We start from the raw sequence: 25,683 nt of genomic DNA on the forward strand, positions 1-25,683 counted from the left end.
CAGCCAGGTGTTTCCTCATGTTGGATCATGCCCTGATGGGGAACAACAGGCAACACGGCAGGTGAGAATTGAGTGTTTAGCTTTGTGGTCGATGGCATAAAAACGATAGCTTTTCGTTCTGTGGTCTTCCTGTGTCAAAAGCAGAGCTCAGAGAGACCCTACTACATGCAAGCAGGGCCGGTAAAGTTGCTCTCTGTGCTGAGGATTAACACAGGAAGCAGCCCTCGTATGCTGCAGGAGCCCTACGCTTTCTCACTCCTAGCAGTGCCAGGAGCAGGACGAGTGTGTGGATTACACAGTCTTTGTTTACACTGGAGAGAATCTGGGTTTTGTAGGGAGGGAGAGAAAAGAAGGAGGAGGTGGTCAGGGCAGGGGGAGGGCAGGCACCAGTCTCATCACTTCCTTCCTTTCTTTAAGTTTTCTCACGTTTCACTCATGAAAACAACAGGCAGGAGGAGGTTGATGAATCCTGAAACGCACACAACATCTGAAAACAGGAGTTAATTGGTTACTGGTTGCAGCCATCATCTTGGTCTTCTCCTGTTTTCCACCTGGCAGGGTGCAATTAAACAAGCCCTTACGTTTTGATCCTGATCAAGACCCAACTTTTATTTCTCACGGACCCAGAGTTTTGCTCATTATGCACATGTGCACAGATGTTTGGCTGAAGATTTTCAAATCATCAGGAGTCCTTTATCATATTCCTCTTACTTTTTAACACAAATATATAAAACAACAAACTGCCAGCTACACTGTCTCGTTGTGCCGTGTGGTCTGGGGAAAATGTACTTTCACATGACAGATGGGTATGTGGGCATTCAACAGGAAGCCTGGCTGCAGTGTTTCACAATCTCTCTAGAAACAAGAACTGAGCCGCTGCACTCTGGTGTGCCTTTTTTTTTTTCCTTTTTCTTTTTTAAATAGATGCCAGCTTGCCTGTAGTGGGTACAAGCACAGGGCGGAGGGAGGGGGCATCCCCTGCATAAGTGGACCCCTGAGACCTCCTGGAGGGGTAGAGGTGTGGCGAACGTCTGTTTTTGGCATGGCTTGTGTCAGTGTGTTTAGCGTTTGCCTGTGAGGGTATTTATATGCAAATGCTAAACAACCTATTGGGGTGGCTAATTACAGCGGGGTCTTTGTGTGTGCCACGCACTGAGAAGCAGGGAGTTTCTAGCACACCGGGCCTGGACTTCCCCTGCTTGTTTACTCATTGTCTTTCCTTATTACCCCCTCATTGACACTCCCCTTTTATGTGGCTGTGCTGTTTGCCTGCTTGCTGGCTCCTCCCCCTGTAGTGCTGGAGTTAATGTAGCAGATTAAAGAGGCAGCACTCTGACCATGTTTACTTCCTCTTTTATCTGGTGGCCGAGCTCCGCTTCACTCCGTAGCCATCCTGCCTACAGCTTTGGGCTAGCCACCACCCATTTAGGGAGGCTTCAACCTTACAGTCCTCTCACTCTCACTTACAACTAATGCTCGGCTAATTACTTTGGGTGATAAAAAATGCATTTAGGTCAGGTTCTAATGCGATGCAAATTTATGAGCAGGCAGAAGCAAATATTAACTTGTAGAGTGACGGATAGTCGCTGGATGGGGGACAAAGGTTCACCTGCCTCAACTGTCACATATGAAAATTTGTGTTTGCTATTATTGTGACTGGTGTGTTTGTTTATTTTCCAATAATTTTTTTTTTTTGTTTGTTGAGTCAGAAAACTGATGAGCTGGGACCTTTTTAGTTATTACTCCTTTCTGCTGGAACCAGTGTGATGATATGACTGCATGCAATAAGAGTTTGAATAAAGGGGAATTAAAAGTGTGGATTTGTTTTATGCTTGGACTGAATCTAGAGGTCGAAGATGAAAGAGGATCACATTTTGGAACAAAACATTTTGACATTTCTGTAAGATTTTTGTTTGTTGAATCGGTGATTAAGTTTGTCAGTATTCAGGCAAGCAGAACTTTCTGATTTAGAGTGCTATTTAAAAATGACAGCAAAAGTCTGGCTTTATAATCAATCTGTTTGGGTATAAAACTGCCAAATTTGGGCAGTTTTTGAACCACTTGTTCATCTCCTTATTTGCCCCTGCATTTTTGCTTTTTAATCTTTGCCCATCAAAATAAAATAAAAATAAATATCTGCAGTTAATCTAACTCCTTTATTACTTAGGGAAGTAGTTGTTGGAGAAGCGCTAAGCATAATAAGAGCTCCTGTTTTACAATGGTTTCTTTATTCCCCATTATGCTCTAAAAAGTGTTGAAAACATAGCAGCAGATACCAGCCCAGCTGCATTCCTGAGAAATTATTTGTCTTGTCTAAAACAAAGAGAGGGGAAGAGAACAAAGCTTTGGTTTCGTGTTTCTTCTCAGTTTGGTTTACCACCTAAGTTTCAGAGTTGGTTCCACGTTTTGCCACCACTCGTGTGCCTTTCCGTGCTAACTATACTTTCATTTGATGTAGGCTTTCACATAAATAAATTCCTATATATACTTATAAATATGAGATAGGGGGATGGGAGATTGTTTGGCCAAAGAAACCAAAGTGGATCAAAGGCCATGTGTGGGGAAGGGCTACCTTCTAGAAAACAGCTGCCCCTTTCTGCCTCTGCCTCTCACCCTGGCCTGACAGCAGATAGAAATATGAGGCCTCTCCAGACCTCTGTCCTGGGAAAAAAGGGACAGAACAGCATACATCCACTCTGAAAAGCTTTTGTTTCATCTCTCTCTGTGTCTCTCACTCTCTCTCTCTTTCTCTCACGCAGACATACAAAGAAGAAAGCACGCTGTTTTGTCTTTGCTCATTCACTCATTCAGCTACAAATAGAAATGTTCATTTCAAACGTACTCCCCTTGCAAACCTACTACATTATCATTTGCTTCATTTCTTCTTGCAGTCTGTTTGTTAAACTGTTTCATTATCTTTTCAAACCTGTTTTGCTCAATTTCTTTGTCAGTCTTACTCATTGTTTGCCCTTTTATCCCCTCCTCTTTTTTAACTTCAGCATTGTGGTTGCTCTTTCAGTTTGCCTTTCTTCTTCTACACTTATGTTCTCACCTTTCCTCAGCACATTTCCACTTTTCCACATTTCTGGGATTTCTCTGCCTCTTCTTGGCTTCGCCGGCATGTTCAAACTCTGACAGACTTGAGAAAGGCATTCAGCTCCCTAATCCAAGCTCCCTCTATCAGGAATGCTTATACGCATGATTGTGTGACCCCCAGAAGCCCAGCAACATCTGCAGGAGCCTATGGCGAGACCCCCTCACTCCCACACCCACTGTGCCCCCTGCCTTTGAGCATTCACTCACTGCCATTATTTTATTGTTTCACTTTTTTTTCATGCCTGCTACCAGGCATTGCAGTTAACCCTCTGCTGCTCAGGCCAGGCTAGCTGCAGTCCTGCACACAGAAGGAGAGGGGAACAGAAGAGGAGGGGGGCTTGCACAGCTTTTTCCCAGGAAAAGCCCCCCTGCCAGCCCATCTGGTCTTCTACATGCAACCCTGCCCCTCATACTGTTTACTTGTGCATTCCACTAATAATCAGTGTGCTCATCTACAGTTTTTTTTCATTGCTTCATTGGAGGGTTAAATCATAACTGCAGGAATTAGGATTTTATTGCACAATGCATGAGTTTGAACATTTTGATTTTGTCAGTCATGAGAGGGAACCACAGGCAGATCTGATCTGAGTGTTGTGGCAACCAAATAACTTTTTAAAATAATTTTTATGACCTTTGCCAAGTAATGGTTAAAAAGATATTTTTTACTGAGATGGTGTCTGTTTTCGGAAGCATGGATTACTGCTAAAGCACAACTGACAAAGTAAATTTGTGTTGGGCTGGAATCCAGCTACTTTAATTTGGGGTTTTTTTGTTATCTTTTTTCTTTCAAAACTGGCTAGCGTGTTACCTATGTACTCATTCTACCCTAACAATACAGTTTCTTGTCAAGATCTGGGACAGGTCTATATTTCACTTAAAGACAGATTTAGAGAAATATTTGGCAGTGTTGGATAAATTAATTAAAAAAGTAATTAGCTATAGAATGAAGTTATTTCTTTGAAAAAGGAACTGAGTTAGTAACTAAGTTGCAATTTTAAAAAAAGTAACTAATTAAATGAGAAATCATTGAGAGGACCAGCAAACATGTTTAAATATGTAAAAGCATTTGGATCACCTTCTTATTAAATTATGAAGTGTATGTTCAAATGCTTATTATAAAACTGAGTATTCAATAAACACATACTTAACAGAACAAATTAAAAACAGGAAACTGTACATTAATCTAAACCATTCAAATGTTATTGTGTGATATGAAACAAGATACCAATTCAATTACATACATAATTATATATTAAATTATTTCTACATTTGTAATACTAAAACAATAAAACAAAGTAAATGTTTTAAAGTTTTTGATAGTTATTGGACATCAACAGGTTGCAACTGATTATTAAATATGTGTAAAATTAAGTTGGACTTGGAAAACATTGCAGTGCTAATTAAATTAGCCAAGCTATCACATCCATTGTATCTTAGTGAAGTTCTCTTTAATAGTGTTTATCCATGCTGAGTCCATTACATGTGATCCTAATTTGAAATGAAATGTGAATTGAAATCAAGCTGAAATTGCTTGGGTGGTGCTGCTCCTTCTCCTTCATTCACCGAGTTCATGCTAGGTGTTTTGATTGTACCTGCTAGCATCATCACCGCAGCCCTGCGGTGTTGATGCTAAACTAGTTTTGTCTTAGTTTAATCACCAAGACAAATAATAGTCTTGGTGACTAGTTTTGTTGAAATGTGATGTTGAGTTGCTCTGTGAGATTTAAGTTCCTTAATAAGTAACGACATTGTTCTGGGGGCATAATTTACATTTCACATTGACATATTTGCCTTTTATGTCTGAGAGAAATATGGCGTCTGTATTTCCACTTAAAGAATTCTTTGAATTACCTGGACTCTCCATCACTGTGTCTGCCTTTCTGTTTATGTGTGCTCAATGTGGGTATCTGTTTGTATGAAGTTACCAGTATTTGCTCACTTCTTGCAGGGTCATGGGGGTGTTGGAGCCTATCTCCAGTGACCAGTGAGTGACACACAGGACAAACAACCATTCATGCTTGCACTCATACCTACCAGCAATTTAGAGTTAGCAGTCAACATTACATTCATGCTTTTGAACTTTGAGTTGCAGCCAGAATAGCTGGAGAAAACCCAAGCATGCATGGGGAGAACATGCAAACTTAAGACTGTTTCATTGGGACGTCCTTGCTAGGAGGCAACCATGCTAATTACTGGCTAAGATACAAAAAACATCAAACTTTTAGGGATTTCACCTTTTTATTTATGAACAAAATGTGCTGTCTATCCCTTGGTTTATGTTCTTGAAACAGGAACCGTGGGAACAATCTTAGAAGGCATAAATTAAGACAGCCTAAATTTTGATCATAAAACACACAGTCTCATAGACTTGTGGAGTAGGAACTAATGTGGCTGGGGAAAGCTGTTTGTTTAACATTAGCAACATATCAGTAGCTCATGTGGTGCAAATCTTTGTTATACTTGTCACGTCAAAGATGGAGTATGTTTAAGTGGAATTAAGGGAAAGCAGCTGCCGCCTTGACAACCATGAAGTCAGAGGTGGGACTAATTTGCATATTTATATGTGGATGTTTATTTTATGAGTTAAGTCATTCTGAGGTATGCTTATTGAGGATTGCAAAGCAGGAAATAGTCTGGATATTCAATGTTCATTCACCGTATACATATTGTACGTATGTCCAGCACACCACATAGTCAGAAGTGATTAGGTCTGAGTTGCTGGGATGGATGTTGAGAAGTTACATTGTGTCATATTTCAAGGTATCTTGTATACTCTAGGAATCTAGTGGACTTCTTTTCACTACGCAACAGACCCTCTCAGTTGAGGTTAGAACAATGAATGTATGTATTTCTATAAAAAGCTGGGTGAATACAAATAAAATTTAACACAGGCCGTTTATAAAATTAATGTTTCTCCAACAACCCACTGTTTTAAACTTATCATCCAAGCTGTTTCCTGAACACAAATTTGCCTTTTTGTCTTTACTTGTACTCTGTACCCTCAAGATCCATTGTGCCTTACTTATTTAAACATGTCTTTGATTGAATTAATGGTAAATTGCAGCTCCCTCATTGCTATGTTTAAAGACATGTTTCAGGATTTCACAATGGTTTAAATGGGCTGGGCTCCATAGAGCCAAATTGGATCTGGGTATGTAAATACTCCTTTGATGTTTAATGAGAAACAAAGTTAGCTAATTATAGCAGCTCTGAGAAACATGAGGAGGACAGTGGGAAATGTTTCCATCACTCCCTAGCTCTATAGATTACTGCCTAATTGCCTCAATCGAATCAGGCGGAGACATTAGCCAGAGAGGCAGAGAGTGAGAGAGAAACATGGGGATGGGGCTGATTACACATATCCGTCGGTGGCTCTTTAGATAATCCAACAGAGGACCAGCAAGCCGGCCGCTCTGACTTCGTATGAGACTGTCTGTCTTCTTTAGACAGCACGTCTCCCGTGGCTTGCACCCCTCCCCCTCTGCAGTTTTGAAGGTGAGGATAGCAGGGTACTGTTTTTTCTCCTGCCACGCCAGCCAGCTGCAGAGGTGATTCATACTCTCATGCGGAAGTTTTTCCAACTATAATTACATGTAATTCTGACACATGTTTATGCCTGATTTTACCAGACAGCTTCTCCACTAATGATAAAGTAGTGCAGAACTTCCGCCTAAACATTTGTTACAAAATTGTTTTTCTGCATTATGATTGTATGTTGTAATTTTAAGTACAAGCCGGAAATGTACTATGGCAGTTTGCCTGTCCTGTTCACAACTGTAAAAATAGTTTGTTTTTGTTTTGTTGTTGTTTTTTTTTTTACTTTATACTGAGTATAACCATGGGGGAGGAAGTTGAAGGGTTCACTTTATTCTGGGAATTCCTTTAATTCCTGTTAATGTTTGTGCTGGGGAAAAAAACTGTAAATGTGCATCCTGCTAATATTTTGGCAGCAGGGCACAGGGACTAAGAAGTTCCACTGTATCTGTTTCATCCTCAGAGCACAGTGATATTGAGGTCAGCTGTCCAAAATGATCTCATGTAAAGGAATTGGCGAGTCAGCAGGGTCAGAGCAGAACCGCCATGACGACACTTTCTCCACGGTGATAACGCTTGCCCTTCTTTCCCTTCCCTTCACTTCCTTTATATGGGAATAGCAGAGAGGGGCTGGACTGTGTCTGTCTCCTCTAACTGTTTGTAAAAATGAAGTGGCGTCGTGTCCTAACAGAATCACACCTTTGCAGCTCTGACAAGTCAAATCTTAAACTTCAGACTGCATGAATCAACATGAAACCTCTGATCCTGGATGTAATAAAGACAGGTCTTTTTCCAGGAAGGATTCTATGGACCACAGCATGAGAGCCATATGTAGTCGCTCTGTTTGTGGATCCCAGACCCTGCAAATTCTTCTTTTACTATTCTGTTGGGAAAGTAGACTCTGTAAACAGCTAATGGCACTCATGCAGGAAGGGCCGGAAATGCTGGGGTGTCTGTCTCACTTGTCCAGATATTTAGCATGGCCACGCTGGGTGGGAGTCTTTGGAAAGTCACTCAGCTTCTTGTCATTGGATGATGTTTGGGGAGACCTTTAAAAGCAGCTTAAAGTGACTTTTCTGTGTGTCTTGCTCCCAGGTCACGTGCTACCAGGTGTTAGCAGCTTATCTTTGCATTATTCCCTAAAAATCAGCCAAATATGTTCAGCCTCTTTCAATTTCTCCCTCTTCCCGTACTTTCTCGTTTTCTTCTGTGTCTCCCTCCCTCTCTCTCTCGCTCACGCACACACATGTTCCCATAATTTATGACTGCCGGGTCCTTGATCAATTGATAGCAGGGAATCCTTTGGTAAATAGAGTTTTAGACACATTGCCAATAGACCTGGGCTATTGATTGGTGTGTAAATTAAAAACTTAATCAGGTCTCTGAGATAAGATTTATCTCCGCTCCAAGCAAATTACAGGCCTGACTTGGAGACGTAAAGGCAGGCCAGTTGGCAGTTAAGCGCCTCCCCTTTGATGATGCCAAGTTTGAACTTGGATCTTCATCCTCCTCCAATGTCACAATGAGTGCCACTCCTCACCAAAGCTGGTGGTTTACCTCATGAAATCCCCTGTAGAATGGACCATGACAACTTTGTTCACACTCACTAGATAAATGTTTTTTTCTGGTAGTTTAAGCGGTACCAACATAGTAGTTTCAATGTATTTTTAATTAGGTTGATCCAGTAGGATGTTGTTTCATTTCTTTATGACTTTGTTCTGTTTTGCAGTTTGTCAATAACCTTTTTTCTGCCCACTCTTTGTCTGTGATAAGAAATGCAAATCATGAAACCTTATGTTTTATTTTTTTTCAATTATAATCTCATCTCCTTGAGATCGTTTTACAGCACAACACATTCACGGACATTCGTACAAGCATATAGTATTGTCCATATTTTATATGTATTAAGACAATCCTTGGGATTGTGCATTGATCAGTTTATGGATTTCCACAGTAATTGCAGAGGGGAGATTTTCTGTCTCTGTTCTTGTTCATTATTAATATTGGGAAATCTGTATTCATTCAAAATGTCTGAGTATAATTTCAGATTAAAACAACAAGTGAAGTTTCAATTCACACCAGCAGATACAGAGCAGCCTGTATTTCTAGAACATAGATAAGACATCATTAGAGGTACCTCCACAGGTATCTTTGCAGTCCCTAATTAAAACACATACTTTTTATGCTTTGTGATTAAAACCAGAATTAGGCTCCACTCAGGGATTATAGCACTTTCCATTATCTCTGCCTGTATTTCTCATATAAAGAAGCCATAAAAATGACATTGACCCAGAGAAAGATACAGAGAGATAGTGGAAGAGCAAGATGGAGAGCAGATTGTTGAGGAGGTCACAAGTCCATTAGCAGATAACTGTAAATATACATAAATATAATAAAGTGTGCAATACCCCTGAGGGGTGTCATGTTAAAGAAGACTATGTTAGCATCTTTCTGGTTTTGTGATTGGTTGAATAAGTATAGCAGGTCTCCAAAAGTGTGACATAATCCAACCCAGGCAATGGCTACATAATGGTGGCCAACGTCTCCCTTTGTCTGCTTGTGGGGGAGGCTGAGAACATCAGTAATAGGCTTTTTGCCTGATAAGCCCGGAAAATACTCGTTTAGTTAGTAAAAGTGCAGAGGGATCTTGGCCTGATAAACCCGCTGTTTCCTTCTGTAATACCCAACAGCTAAAATCAATAGTTGGGATAATTCTCTTGCTAGTTGCCCAGTCTTCTTTATCTGCAGCCTTCTCCAATCTGTATACATGGGTGTTTTTGTTGGCTGGACTGTGCTTCGGTGTGTATTAATTATATAGAATAAATAACTTATGTATGAATGACTTTGAGCTTGCACACATTTTTCTTAATTACCATAATCACTGCCCTGATTTTGTAATTGTAATCCACCCTATACCAAACTGATCATTGCCCAGTATGATACATGGCAACTTTGTTGTTATTTTGTTTGCTATAGGGTTCAAATAATGTGGATGAAACTCCTGCCAATTAGCTCAGTTGTTGTCTCTGAGTAGGTACATGTATAAATCTGGTGGGAGGAAGTATCTGTCAGCACTAATTCAATCCTGCATAGAGTCTTGTGCTCTGTCAACACACATGCTCTATGTTCTGACAGAGGTGCTTGATTAGACTTAAAAACACAGCACAGGTAGTTCCTTGAACAAAGCCACAGGATTGAAAGGATCCAACTGGAAGCAAGAGAGGATTGTAAAGATTTAGGGGCAAATGCAATGGGTTGATCTCGTTGATGAGGAATATCATATTCTATTTTACAAGATATCTTTTTTAGAGTCCGACTTTTCAGTCGTACTCTCTTTTGTATAATCTTCCTGGCCCATAAAGGTCTACCATTATACATAATCAAACCAGAAAATTCCTCACAACTCTGCTTTCCTGCTTTAGCCAGTGTCCTCGTTTGGCTGGCAAGCTCCTCCATAGTTAGTTTCTCCATAATCTGTGTGGCCATCTCAGTGCTGCCGTAAAATATGGCCTCAGGTGTTAGTCGCTGAGGTGGTTAGCCTGCGACATGGTTACCTAAAGTGCAGTGTATTAAAAAGCAGTCAGGGTCCTGGATCACAGTATATCACACGGGGAGAGGCAGCGATAAGGCGTGCCTACCCTCCAACAGATCAATGAAGGTTACTGACATCATATCACAAAGTGAAAGCAAGTGCTACACCAGTAGCTATTTATCAGCAGTGGGTCGAACATGAAAGGGAGTTGAAGGGAAGGAGGGGACTTGGCACCACCTCAATGTTGGTGGCTTCAGTGCTGACGCCACCTGTCTGACCAGGCTTCTCTCAGGGACAGTAGTGACTATTGCTGTCCATGTGATCCTCTTATTCATTTGAAACGGACATTTCCAAACTTATTACTGCTAGTATTTAGGTAACCATAACACATTGCACATATTGGATTCTGTTCATAGTTTTCATTAATCATTTTTGCTGAAATATTATACCAGAATATCAGTGTTTGAAACATCAACATTCTTTGGTGTGATGCCTTCTCTTCTTTCCCATTTCCCTCCATCCTATTGGTCATCACATTATGTGTCTTAAAACCCCCATTTTCCTTACGTGTCTGCATTAGTATTGTAATATTGAGCTGCTTGTATGCGAAAATGCACCTTTCCAGGCCCACGCCTAGGAGATCATGCTTACAGGTACTGTATGAGTTCCATTTATCAGCTGCCTGGGGCACAATGTGGAGGATTTCCCCCAATGGGTTAGTGTGTAACTGCTCTGTCAATACATGCTTGTCAAGTCTGGGAGAGTGTGGAGGAAAAAAGGCCCCTTACTCCAACACACTGAAGCCACTTATTGAGCAGCCAATAGCTATTTACCTCTTGACGGTGGCAGGCAGAGAAGGGGCCCAGCGAGGCAGGAGGAACTCTGTGGCTCACTACACCACCACCAGGATTATGTTGCTGCTGCTGCAGCTTGCTCCATTCGGGGTGAGGAAGCAGAACCAGTGGCTCAGGCAGAGGACAGGGAGGTCTGTGTTTACATGGAGCAGGTTGTTCTCTCCTGGCTCCCGGTCTTTGCAGGTTCTGGCTGTGTGTGTGCGCTGCTTGCTGCTGTAAAGCCCTGCTTCCTCTCTGGAATCTCGGTGTTGACAGAGCGCATCTGGGTCCTGGGAGAGCTTCCAGCCTGCTGGTTCCTCACATGTACACATAAAGAGAGAGAGAAGGTGGAGCGGGGAGTAAGACAGATAGAGCACAGGCTTCTGTTAAAATGCTGTGTAAATCTACCTTTTGCTTTGTTCACTAACTGACCCATGAACCCATTCCTCAGTCTGTTCCCCTCCCTTGTTCGCCACAGGCACCCAAGTGTGGTATTTTATTATTTAATTTTTTTTATGAATGGTTGTTTTGTTGGGTGTTTCTTTTATCGTCTCCTGCTTTGATTCAACAAAGACAAAAATGCTGTCAAGGAGGTGTTTTTCTTTTCTCTCCTCACTTTGTTTGGTTAGACCTTCTTGCTCCAGTGAAATATCACCATTTTTGTGGTGCTTTGGAGATCCCTTTTGGTGTGTTCTGAGTTGCCGGTCGCCTGTCTGGACTTGCCCTGTACACCTGAGTCAGAGCGATAAGTTAACTCTCAAAGCGCTATTTTGGAAGAAAATAACTTAACCTTAAAAGCTAATATTTGCCAGATACGCATGTATAACTTAAATTCCACACTTTCTTCCATCAAAAATGTTTCCTCTCACAGCCATCAATGTTGTCCAAGCGCATTAAACTGAAGTGATATGTCAGTTTTGCCCAAAGTAAGCCATACAAGAGAAGAACCGTGAGATGACCTGCTGTTAGAGAACAGCTGTGCAAACAGTGAGAGGGGGGAAAAGAACAAGAAAAACACATTATATCAACATTTAACAACAGTTGCTCTGTAATCTGGTATTACTTCCACAAGCAAAGGAGGGGCCTGTGTCAGGCCAAAATGAACTTGGATACTGTTGTGGCAGGAGGAAGCCGAGTGCTTTGGAGAGGTTAGCCTAAGATGTGAAGGTCTACACACTCATCTTAATCCTTGGGGCTTGCACCTAATCGCTTTTGATGTGCTTGTGAACATGACCTGCTGCAACATTCCAGTCCTGAAGTTTAGAAGACAAGGACTGAGTTCAGCAGAGAGAAGATAAAGTGGAGAGTAGAACAATATCAGTCCTGGTTTTCAGGTCTTACTGGCTGCCAGCCTTGTCAATAGTGCCAGGGGTAAAAGGACTAACCTGTAATCAACTCTGAAAAATCTTTACACCTCCAAGCTCTTTCTGTACTGCACTTTTGTGTGTGTGGGGGTGTGCGTGTGCGTGTGAGCGCAGGTGCACGTCTTTATTGCATGTGCTGTAATGTGTAAACTGGCACTATATTATGGGAAATTCCAGTGAAAGAGAGAAGTCGAACAGAGAAGGGTCTGTCTTATGGGTTTGTTGTGGGTGGCATCATTGTGCATAATTTCAGCTCACAATGACCCCCATGCACGTTTCTGTTCCAGTCTGTGTTGGATGATGAGATGATGGCATACAGTACTCCTAAAACGAGGATTTTCTTTCTTGTGTTTGTTGAGCATGTGGAAGTTTTAGCAGAGGTGGAACATTGTCAAGCAAGGTTTTAAGTGACTCAGGAAGAATTAGCTGAGACGAGGTTGGCAGCCATCCACACTGACACAGCACAAGGATGGGAAGTGAATAAAACTAACAGAGGATCGACATGTGAGGAGACATGACGAGGCATCTGCTAGTGGAGCACGTGTACACTTACATGCGCTCACACACAAACAATTGCACACACTCTGATGTAGAAAGTACACTGTTAAATCTTGCCAAAGCACTGGTGTAAAGTGCAAGCAGTGCACATGCAAGCCTCTTCCTGTTTTGTCCCTGTGTGTGTGTGTTTATGTGTTTGCGTGTGCCGTAGTGTGGTTCAGGTGCGGTTAATGTTGGCACCAGATCTTCACGCCGGCGGCAATAAACAACAGAGCAGGCAGGAGGCCAGATGCAGCTCCACAAACTTTTAACCTCTCCCTCAGCTAATCCCTCGCCACACTAGTAACTCTTTCTTTTTTTAACTCCTCCTTTCACCTCTCACTCGCTCTCCGTTCTTTCTTTCTCCTCCTACTCCTGCCTTCTTTCTTTCTCTCTCACCCCTTTAGTCCCTTTCTCCTTTTAACTGAAGTCAGCTTACTGACCTCTAAATAAAGGCTGGAACCACTACAGCTGTTACCAACTTCAAACAGCCAGTGGCTGAGATTGGAGGCTGTGCGGGTGTCAGGGGTAGAAATAATGTGCCTATTAAAACTAACTTAGGACCCTGTTTTCTCTTTAGTCTTGCTGGGCCTGAGATAACCACAACAAACTAGGCTTGATACTTACTTGAGTTCAACCAGAACAGTCTCTGTGAAGCAAGTCCTGCCTAACCATAAAGTAAGAGATAAGACAAAGACACTGTTGGTATTGAGTCCCCTGTACCTTTGTAACTTCCACACTTTGATACGATCTTTTCATGGCAAAGGGCTGCAACAATGGGTCATTGGATTTGGCGCCAGTTGCATCATTTGACTGGACGTCACCTAATCTAACTTCATGCAAAACCACTGAGGCCCCTAAAGGATAAAGTGGTGCTTAGTTCTCTATTCAACAATATTCTTTTTATGGTACTTTTTCCTGGCAACCACAGCAAAAACAGACTGAAGGTTTAAAGAAATGACAAGTTCAGCTGGGTACACTAAAGGTTTGAAACAGATAAGTGTGTGTTGCTTCATAATTTTTTTGTGGTATGTATTTGTGGAAAAATGTTCCAGTTCACAATGAATCATCCACATCAAGACTGTATTAATAGCACTTGTAAAAATGGAAGTTGTCGCCTGTCCAAACACTGTACAATATGTTTTTATGATGTAAAAAGTGAGCCAGAGTTGAAATCTAAAGTGTCACAGTTTAAGTCACTCTGTCTGTCTCTGACTAAAGGTTTGTGTGATTTGTTGTTGACAAAGATCCAAACAATACCATCAAAACATGGTTCAAAATCCATGCTACAAACACCACTGAAAGTACATGGGTTGCTTTTAATTATAGTCAGAATTGTTTTTGCATCAATCATCTATGTACAAGGTAAATACAAAGCTTAATACAAGCCAAAGAAAGGACTTGTCCAAACGCACTGATATTTACTTCATTAGAAACTTCTTAGTGCAGTGAAAACATTTTGAGAACTCCCAGTATAAATTATGGAAGAAATGTGAACGGGAACATGTGCTAGTGTAGTTTACTTACTATTAAAGTCAGAGCAGGAATCTGAGCACAGCACCAAACCCAACTTAATCATGTTCCAGTTTTAGGTCAGCAAACCTACAGGATATGGTAACAACTGCAGTAGCTACTCTTGGCAATAGCTAAAGAGAGTGTATTTCTTTCCATTTTCTGAATGTATTCACTAAGAGATGTTGCATTACACTGTGTGAGATACAAACCATACAGTGTTAAAATAAGCTGGTTAATACTACAGCTTTGACCTTGTTTTTAAAAAGCTGAAGTAGTATTGGATTTTGAAGTTTGCGGTTGGTGAGAAACCTTCCACTTTTCCACTTCAAGTTTAGAATTCAGAGGACTTTCTGTCTATTTTTCCAACTTGTAACTGGGAAATTTAGACTACAAAGTAAAAACTAAATGCACAATTACATTCAATTCTTCAAGTAAATGTACTAAATACAGCAAACCTATAAAGTCCTTGTAATATACACTTTGTGTGGTTGTACTTGGAAGTGTCTACTGACACCCTGCATGTTCTACTCTAAGTAATTTTAAAATGTCTTTGATTCCCAGCGTTTTAGCTTAACTTATCAAACTGGGAAACCTTTTCTAGAGGCTAACGTCTAAGGCTTTGATTCACATAATGAAAAAACAACATATAAGACAAGATACTACAAAATGAACAATTAAACAATACCGGGTAGTTCTGTTAATCTGCATTATCTACCCTTGCACTTGTGGAAAATTCTACTTGAAGCCCATGCCTAATTTCAGTAATGACATTAATCAGTGCTAAACATTAATCAGTGCAATGTTTCTGCTCAGTGCAGAAAGGCTACAAAGCACACTCAGTGCTTTGTAGCCTAAATTACATATTATTAGTCAGTTGTTATAACTTTTGGATTTCAATTAGGTTTGCATATTATGTACTACTTACTTGATCTCAGTTGTGTGTATTCTTGCAGAGATAGGGATCGTTTTTTTCCATTACAGGCTCTGGCTTTTAGTAAAAAAATAAATACATGTTGATAGTGTAACACTACGATGTGAATTGAATCGGTGTTATCGTAGAATAAGAGGTCGTGGGTGGAGAAAGAGCAGAACACTGAGAGGGAATAGCGTAGCGGTCCAGACTTTTATTGAACCTCCATTTTAACAGAACAGAACCCGTCTCGGGCACACCTAAAAAAAAACCAATGAAGAAGAAAGAAACGGCTCCTCTTAAAGGCACAGCACAATTCCTTAACTATGGATCAACTGTAGTAACTGATCTTGTATATAATCACATTAATTCAAAAGGAAAAAATAAATCATCTTACAATAGGTTATTCTTTTTCTAAACTTTTACAGGTAAAAAAGGAGCAGTGTCCTAAGTTGAAATGGATAAAGGAAAAAAAAAACAACATTCTTATCAGGTTAAGTTGTGTTGAAAGTATGCACAGAATGCATTCCAGCTTGAAGCAGGTCAAGCAAATATAGGAATGGGCATAAAATTCCTTGTGTTACACCTGAGAGGCTGGGCAGATGGTGACTGCAAGCTAAGAGAATGCAGAGTCCAAATCTCTGTCGACAAGTTGTGCCTCCTGCCCTGCTCCTCCTGGGGAATGTGTTACTTAATGGGCCACAAAACTGCCTGGAGACCGCAGCTCTCTTATCACTGATATTAGATGACCCTGCAAAAACAGAGAAAAAAAAAAAAAAAAACAGGAACCCATTGCACAAAATAGGATCCTTGCAGAAAACAGGGTAAGCTTTTTCTTTCTTTTTTTGTGGACATAACGATAGAATGGTGGGTAATGTTATCTCGTTCACAGTTACAAGAATCCTGCTTGCAGAGTCTAAGGGTTTCGAGTTTCTAATATGTATATAAAGTTTCATTGCACAATGGCTCTTTTGTCTCAAGCAAACTGAACACTCCCCCTCCTTTTTTCCCTCTCTCCTCTTGTAAAAAAAATGCATTCATGACTTGTGGGGCTTTGAGGACTCAGGTTTCTGCTATCTTTTTGTGCCATGTCGTCACTCGCCCTCGTGAGTCGAAATGTGCATCTTGCACAGACAGGCGCACAGCCAGGGCTGCTTCCAGCTATGGATTAGGGAGAATCCAAGAAACAACGAACTCTTGACAAAACAGCAGCGTGACAGGTAACTGCAGTTGCGCTGTGGAGAGACGAGGCAGACGATAATTACAGAGCTTTTTGTTTTCTGGGCACTCTTCACTGGCTACTTAAGTGCCTGATCTGAAATCTGTGCCTTGTAATTACAGTAGTGGGCCCCATTAGGGCAGAGGTCTTGGTGGGGATTATTCTCCTTCTCTTCTTTCCACGATGCGTGTGTGTGAGACACGGAGAAAAAGAAAGACCTCCCTACCTTCTAATGCGTCATGTACAAACCACAGCAGCCAGAGCAGGAGGAGGAGCAGGAATTAGCCTTCCCCTTGTCAGATTGCCATGTGTGCGCACCAGTGTTCACACTTGCTGCTTGATCCTAAGGCCACCTAGATTGTATTATGACCCCATGCTTAGTAAGTCTGCCTCTCTCTTGCTCCAGCACCTTAGCATATCCTTTCTTGATGCAGATAGTTTTGTATTGATTTGTGACAGATGTGACTTGGCATGTGTTATGTCAAGGGGACTTTTTGGCACTCCATCTGTGAAGTTGGGCTGTGGCTATGGGTGAAGCTGGTCTGAACACCTCCAGAACTGTGTCACCAGGTTAATGGAAGAAGGCCAGGAGATTTACCAATGAAGATCAGCGGATAAACCTGGGTGCAGCCTTGGCACATGACCATATGAGCAAATAAAGAAGCATGTTGAACATTAAAACAAACGGAGGACAACACTGGATGTAAAGTGGGTCACAAAACAAGGGGCAAGCAAATAACTCCAACCTTTTGGCACACAAATGCAGATCTAGCAGGCAACTTTAGACGGATCCTGCCTCTTTAAGCTTCTAATAGTTTCTTAAGCACTGGCTTTAGTGCATGTTAAACCAGGATTACCCAATCAATTATGGTGAAGACAAACAAGGATTACTTAAAACAGTACATTTTTCATGCTAAGAGACCAAAAGCAGGTTAATTGGAAGAAGCAGCACTGCTGTTGATGGGAAGAGCGCTCAGGATGAGGCCATCCAGGAGGAATTCCCATATATATATATATATATATATATATATATATATATGTATATATGTTTTTGTTGTTGCTATAAGCATCATGTGATGAACAGCAGCTTTTGGGAGGGTGTGGAGTTGATCAGCCCCCGAGCTCACACGTTCGCCCTTTCTCCGAACTCTTCCTTTGTTTACATTTTAATCACAATCGACAGCTGTAACCTTCTTCATAATACCCAGCAAGTAAGGGCATATATAGTTGCCAAACCAGATTCACGCATTCATGTGTGACTCTGTTTACATATTTGGTTCTCTCTAAGCTACCACACACCCTTTAAATACAGGAACGTACAACCTTAGAAGCTTGCAATTTGTGATCACCATCAGTGTGACGACGCATCCAGCTCATGGAGCTACTTTGTGCATAGTGCTAGTTTTATCAAAATGAGATGCAATGACATTTTAGCAATACTGTTAAAAAACAGAAGGAATCACTTTTATTTTATTGTCTTCACAAGCAGAGTAAATGTTTCATAAATTACATACTTAATGCAAATTATTTCAGTAAAGTTTTGACTATTCCATATGCTGTTTTTTTATGTTTGTCTAATTTTAAGGTGGTCCAAATGCCAAAAAATCAGTAAGTTTGTGTGATTTTACAAATAGAATAATAATGTAATAATTATCAAACTGTGCTTTAATGAATGTTTGTATAGGTATTCAATTTAAATTTGACAGATATTTAGATTTTAAAGAAGAAATGGCCAAATTTGGTCCATATTCATTAAAGAGTGTGAAATAAACTTTGTAGCAGATGGCAACTTTAAAGTCCTTTCCAGTTGATAGTTTGTAAAGTTCAGCTTTACAAACTATTTAAAACTTACAGGGGACTTCATCCAGGCCTATGTGTTGTTGTCTAAAGTGACAAGTCTTTAGGTGATTTTTTTTAACTCACTCTGTCTACTTTAAAACACTCCCTTTCTTATCTGGGACTAATAACATTTGTTTATATTTGCATCATCAGGTGAAGTCAAATGATGTCAGCTTTTTGAGAAAGACTTTTCTTGAATATTAAATTTGCAAAGTATTAATATCGTGGAACCCCATACCAATCATGCATTTTATAAAGTGTTTGTTTAAAGGACTGCAGCCAGCAGAAAGAAGCTAGCTTGGCGACACATAATGCAATTTAATTGGTGAAAATTCCACCTTAACCTCTGCACATATTTATCATCAATGATCTCAAAAAATTCCATTCAGTGACTTAGTCCATCTTTTTCTTTTTTGCAATCACACAAATACATTTATACATAAACATCCCTAATACAGTATTCGTCTTGCTGTCAGTCAGTGCTGAGCTACTTGTGACTAACAGACCTCATTCTTATAAAAGGTCATCACTTGGAAAGAAAGAATCAGCTGTCTTTGTGGAAAGCAACTTTTCCTACAGTATTCGATGTATCTGTCAGTCAGTCTTCTCCAAAAAGACATTGTCTTGCAGATTGAATTTGTGGCATGCACACTTGTGGTTCTCATCTCCAAAAAGATGAGATACCTGCCTCCCCCCTCCATTCTTGTTTTACAACCAAAGCTGAACAGGAAGCAAAGTCAAAGATATACCCTCCTTCCAAAAAAGATATTTCCACCCCATTTTGAAATGAATCTTACTTAATTAAGAAGCAATGAGAGTCAACAGACAGCATTCATTAATTAGCCAGAGCAGGCTGCTGTAACCAGATCTACTGCATTAATGACAACAGCCCTGTGAAAAGCATCATTGTTCTCTGGATAATTGTCCTTTTAGTTAACGTGGCCCAGGAAAGCTTTCCTTGTTAAAGAAGCTGGCTGGGACCAAGGACAGCCGGAGGCAGGGAGGGGACTGGGACTGACACTGGCCCAGTGCCCAATGTGTGACAAGCCCACTTGTGTACCCTATGCTGAAATCCTTTTGGCATGTACTGGAATTAGCAGTCCCCAGGGTGTGGCACCAGGGGGTTGGTCATTAATTATATACCCTGAATCTTAACGAATGAGTAGCAATCAATAAAATAAAGGAGATGCATGCAAATAAGATGCTGATTATACTGCCTAATGACATGACATGCTGTTGAGATGAAGGGAAAATAGGAGGGAGAATAAAAAAGGAAGCAGTCAGCGATGGAGAAGAGGTTTGGCAACAAGTCTGTGTTGTTTCATTAGCTTGTTAGATGTAATTTTTCATCTCATCATTTAAGTTTTATGTTCGTCTTTGAGACAGAGTGCAGTACCTGCCAGCCAGGAAGCAGAGTGAGAACTAAGAATTGGTTTTACTGGAATTTGTTGAAGCTCCTAGGAAGCTGAAGGGATGTTAACAGCACCACTGAGAGACTGATAAAGGTGACAGGGAAAGAAGACGATGTTAGTTAACCTGCTTGAAACTCTGGCCCTTCACTGAATCTAAAAGGCCAGCTGGAGTTGTTGGAAACCTTATACCTGCCTTTAAGCTGAGAGGGAGGCCAGCCAAGAATTAATCACTACCTCATCCTACTTGTCACCAAGGATACTGTCTACCTCCATTCATAGCAAGCACGAGAGGGCAAGAAAGAAGGACAGAGAGGGGAGGGGATAAACAATTCTGACAGTGTTTGTCACAAAAAAGCTCAACACAATTATGGAGGAAGTACTATCCTCTTAGACACCAATAAACATTTTAGTTTGTGTGATAGATGTATAGAACATATACGGTACCTGCATCACTATAAAAATATATGCCATCCATACAGGGGAAACTTCATATGCTTTTTAAAACACTGACAATGGATGTTGTATAAAAAGTTGAACCATGTTATGTCATTTTCTAATCAGAGTCAGATGTAAAGTTAGCCATCATTAGCAGAGAAAAGCATATTTGACCACTTCATTATTATGCCTTAGTTTTTCCAATTGGTATAAATATCATGTAACAAACTGGGATTTGACATTTATGGTTTTTCTGTCATGGACTTTCAGTTTCCCTTGGAACAGTGCAATTTGAGCCTTTGCCAGTTCAATAGGCCAGGACAGTCCAAGGAGAGGACAGGGAACAGGTGGTGACCCTGCACAATCTGGGAGTATATTATTGACCAGGGTCCAGCACCCAGATTGATTACTTTATTGTATTGCCATGAACCTCACCGGCCAGAAACCTCGGATTGACCCTGACTGGACAGAGCATAACACCGACCCTCACCTTAGCTAAAGAGTTATGTGGCTTTGACCCGCTTCCTAATGGGGAGGTCTTGACCCGTTCATGAACTGGCCTCAGTAAACAGTTGAAATGGGCCCACTGCTCTCCCGCCACCTTTGTGTCATCACAGGTAATTTAAAGGCTTGAAGGTTGGACCGAAGGTAGGGTCTCATTGGGGGATATCTCGTTTTTTGGAGGTTTTTTTTGTATTCTCACATTAAACCTTCTTCTGACACAACTCAGCTTGTTGTGTGAGCAAGCAGGAGAGAGCAAAGCAAAACAGTGTTAATCTTTACCACATTGTACCATAACTCTTGGAAAACCATCTGTTGCTACCTAATATTTGGTTTTTCAGCTTATGGTAAATAAATGAAAGTCACAGTAAACTGAATTATAGCACAGAATTGTAAAAGATGTACTGTAATATTCATGATAAAAAGTCCAAATTAAATTGTTTTTATTGATTGTCTGCTTTCCAAACTTTCACAGCGATATTGGAATTTAGCTGTGCCTTGTGTGGTGCAGCTGCTTTCTGGGCTGGATGCCATTTAGATGAACCTCATGCCCTGCGTGAACAGGGTGAGACAACAGGCAACACAGGGGAAGCAGCCTTTACTCTAGTGGAGGCTGTTTCCTCTACCATCATTTCCTACTTCCATTTAGCTGACAGACAGAATATCTGTCAGGCAGGTTTTTCCTGTGCTTTACATGCTTTTTCTAGTTGTCAGCTGCAGCTTTTCACCAGAAATAAACAAGCATACACTTAGTAAGCTGGGTAAACAGTTGACTCTGAAATGCCTCTCCTTCCACCTCCTTCCTTGCTGTCTCTGTTCTTGTGTTGCTCTTGTTTAATTTGTTCGTTTCTTCAGTTGAAGTTCCCCCAGATTACCATCAAAAGGTGCATGGTGTGGAAAGGAAGTGCGAATGTTTGACTGTGGCAGTCTTATTTTTAACAATGCATGATGCATCACTGAACAACTACAAGAACAACTTCCCACTTTAATTCTCATTGCAATTTTTAGCATTTTCCCCCTTCCCACCAAATAAATTGGAGGCTTTGCTGCTGAGTTGATCTGCTCAGTCTTTGAAGTGGATCTTAACGCCCTGTTTCAAGTAGGATGTGAAGCTTGCTTCTCTATTGTGAAAACCTCTGTGCATGACTGAGATCATTGTCAAGGGAACTTTCTCACTGCATTACTTGCAGTACTTTTCAAGGAGTAAATATTTGCTTTCGGCTCTTTTTTTAGGATTATTCTCTGTTGCTCATAATTAATGCCGCAGAACATACAACCTTAAATGAAAAGATTAGATATTGCAGAAAATGTAGGGAGTATCGTTTATGAGAGTGCCTTGATTACCTCCTCAAAAAGGGGAACACATGACTGCACTTACACAACTGCTCAATAATAACTGATAATAACAGAGTGATTGCCTGGACAAACAGATGTTCTGCTAAATACATTCTTCGTCAAAGGGTGTATTTGCACACGTGTTTCTCTGGTCCTGTTTGTTGCTTAAAAAGATTTTAACCAATCAATTCAGCAAGCGGTCATGTTGTCGACATTACGCAGCTTTCATCGCAGCATTTCTGATGCTTCGGCAAAAAGCACTTGAGCTCCATCACCCACCTTCCTTTAACTCTGTCCCAATTAACACTCAGCCCCCATTACATTGATTGGGAGAGGTGTGTTATTGGTTTGGTGGACCATGAACACATTGATCATATTGACCCACCACATGAACCATGAGAAAGTGTTGAGCTGCAGATTTCTTATAGTACAGAATTACCATTGAACATGAAGTTGTAGCACCATGTGTGTATTTGCTTGAGACTTTGTGTAGATTAGATGTACAGTGGGGAAAATAATGTGAATTTGTCCATTTTTGTCCTTTGTAAATATATTTTATTAATGGATATTTACATGAAATTCACATGGTAACAAGTAATCCACAAAAAACTCAATCAATCAGATATGTAATAAAGTTGAATGACACAAAATCAGTATTGAGCACATGAATAAAAGGTCAAAAAAAGGCACTAAAGCCTTTAAATCAGCTGAAACCTGCTAGTATTTAGAAAACAACTCTACTCCTTATCAGTGCCAATTCATATTTGTCTGTCTGGCCCTAATTTATTGCTTATAATAAAAAGATTTTCTCATTGTCAGAGTATCACACAAGGAGAATGCCATGATCAGTAAAAACAAAGACCTCTTTCAAAACCTCAACTTTCTTGCTGTTAAACCTGCTTATAGGGTTGGTTTATAAATTTCTAAACTTCTTAAAGTAATTGAGGCCTTATTCTGGAAATGGATAGAACATCATATCATCATAAATTTGCTTCAGCAACCTGCTCCTTGCAAAGTTTCTTCAAAAGGAGTCAAAAAAGTAATCAGAACAATTTAAGGAGACCTGGACCATTCACAGGGAGATTTCAAAGGACAGCAAGTTCTGTTCTTCCATTAAAATAATAAGCAATGCATTCAACTGCCATAGACTGCCATTCTCAATGAGAAAGACTCCACTGGTGATAAAAATGTATGCTGAAGTGTCTGTTTAAGATTTGGTGGAGAGTATTGGGATAAAATAAGGAAATAGTGGAAGAAAATGAAATAGAGGTGGGAGCATCATAGAACGTTTTCTCCCACCTTATAACTAATAACCCTTATTAGTTATTATTATAAAAACTTGTATGTTTTTAATATTATTTTCATAATTTATTTGTATGTGTGAATGGCTTTTCTTATTACCTACTGCTGGTGTGAATTTCATATCAACAGGACTATAATTGACAAGTTTAATACTTATTTTCCCCTCTATATGTATTTTCCTTTTCACTCTGGGTGTGGTTGTCCTGTTTTCAGATTTCAGGTCATTGGCTTTTATGTGGTTTTTGCAAAACTAATAGGCCCATGTCACGCCTAAAATATGTTTTTTGGGGATGCTTTACCGTTAAAACATTGCTTCCCCTCTGCAAATAATCCTTGTGCAGTCCCCTGTAACCCAAAACACATACCCCTGTAGCTAGGCAAAAGGGCACAGCACTGCCCCACCTCAAGCAGACGCACCTGGCATCTGCCAGTCCATTCCAATTACTTCTCCTCAATTACAGGTTATGAACCAATTAGTCTTCCTATCGTCTTACACTGTCCCTATCATTCTCTGTTCTCACAGATCAAAAATAGGGGCGTCTCTTAGACATGGGGCAGAGAATCTTATTATGCGGGACATGACTGATCTAAGCGACTTGGCGTTCAGCACAGTTTGAGTAAAATTACAGTGTTCTTATGTTACTGGGCTACGTCTGCGTGCGTCTGTTTGTGTGTGTGTTGAAGATATAATTGTGACATGTAAATACCTCATCCAGAACAGCTGTCTGGAGGCATTTGCCTTAGCAAACTCCAACATGCACATGCATTGTAAGGAACACATTCCAGGGACAGTTATAGCTGTCAGTTTGTAATTTGTAGTAGCACTCAACTTGAACTTTCAGGGTGAGCCAGTTGGCCCTGGTGTAATTCTCACCTCCTTGCTGACATGTTTATTTTGTGTGTATGTTAAAGGAGGTGAGCACAAAATGTGGACAAGCAAGTTTGCTCATGCTCACATGAATGAATGGGGTTTTTTTGTCCGTATTGTTCTTTCATTTTTATACCCCATTTCTATTTTGGTGTTTTGTGTCATGTGTCTCATGTACAAAAATCTGAATCCTCACTCTTGTTCCTCATTTCCCATTTTTTTTGTTGGCTGATGTGAAGAACAACAACTTATAAACAGCACTCTAGCTTACAGTGCCTTATAAAAACTCATTCCCCCTAAATGTTTTCTGCATTTTGTTAAGTGATAACCCATAGACTTGATGGATGAACACAAAGTAGTGCATTTTTGTGATGTGACAAAAACATGTTATTTATTAACATTAAAAGTCTATGAAGTTGGTATTCAGCCCCTCTCAGTCAATATTTTTGCAACAATTACAGCTGTAAGGCTTTTGGGATATGTCTCTACCAGCTTTGTACGTCTAAAGAATAATATGTATGCCTTTGTTCTATACAAAATAACATAATCTCAGTTTGGTTACAGAACATCTGTTAATGTTCATCTTCAACTCTTGCCACAGATTCTCAATTGGATCAAGGTCTGAACTTTGAGTAGGCCCTTTAAGATCCCTTTCACAAAACACTTACGGTGGGATTAAAGCATCTTTTTGCCACCTCCATGTAATTTCTGAAAGGACCAATATGGCAAGAGTGGAGGAGTCAGCCCAACTCTATTATGTTTTTGGCTTGGCTTTAGTCACATGCCCAAAGCTGACTTATATAGAGGGAAACCTAGCTTCACAGTTTGTGGGAGTGATATAGTGATGATGTAAGGTTTGTGTGATCAGAAAGCAACAGTAGTTTAAAATGTAAACAAGACTCAGAAATAAAGTCCAAAGAGAAGAGTAAGAAAGTGAGATAAATCGTTTAGACTTGTCTTCACGATTCTATTTGTTCACTTTTGCAGAAATTACATTACCTGTTAAATTTCACTGGACTATTTTCAGTGATTAGGTAATGCAGTTGTATTTTTTTTCTTATCAGAATTACAGGAGATGAATGCTAATACATACCATACCTTTCTAGTTTTTACCATGTAAAAAAATGTTAAATAGAAATTTTTTTCCACTTCACTGGGTTGGTCTATCTCATAAAATCCTATTACAATACATGAAAGTTTGTGACTGTAATGTGACATAATGTGAAAAAGTTTCAGGAGTATAAATAAATTTTTCATGCACTATATAATTAAAAGTATATTAATTATATAAAAAGTAATTATTTCTAAACAACCACTTGTGATTTGTGATCTTACAGCTTTCTCTTTCTTCCAGTATTGGAGGGATGCCCAAAGTCGATCCTCGAGGGCCGGCATCCTGCATGTTTTAGTTCTCTCCCTGGTGAACTTTTTCAGCATGTAAATGTCCTTCT

At 40.2% G+C, this 25,683-nt stretch overlaps 1 protein-coding gene across 5 annotated transcripts in view; it reads left to right on the forward strand.

Annotated features, from left to right (window-relative positions):
• zfhx3b (zinc finger homeobox 3b) overlaps positions 1–25,683 on the forward strand; it is a 224,214-nt gene that overhangs the window by 92,650 nt on the left and 105,881 nt on the right. Inside the window, exon 2 of one of the 5 annotated variants that reach the window (XM_032559865.1) lies at positions 4–61. The exons of 3 other annotated variants lie outside the window; for them this stretch is intronic. The gene's annotated coding sequence lies outside the window, so the exon portion shown is untranslated. Of the gene's footprint in view, positions 1–3; positions 62–5,059; positions 5,081–25,683 lie in introns of those variants that run through there. One more of the 5 variants, XM_032559866.1, reaches the window with a different exon arrangement.

Source organism: Xiphophorus hellerii, chromosome 4 (assembly GCF_003331165.1).
Source record: "Xiphophorus hellerii strain 12219 chromosome 4, Xiphophorus_hellerii-4.1, whole genome shotgun sequence".
NCBI lineage: Eukaryota > Metazoa > Chordata > Actinopteri > Cyprinodontiformes > Poeciliidae > Xiphophorus > Xiphophorus hellerii.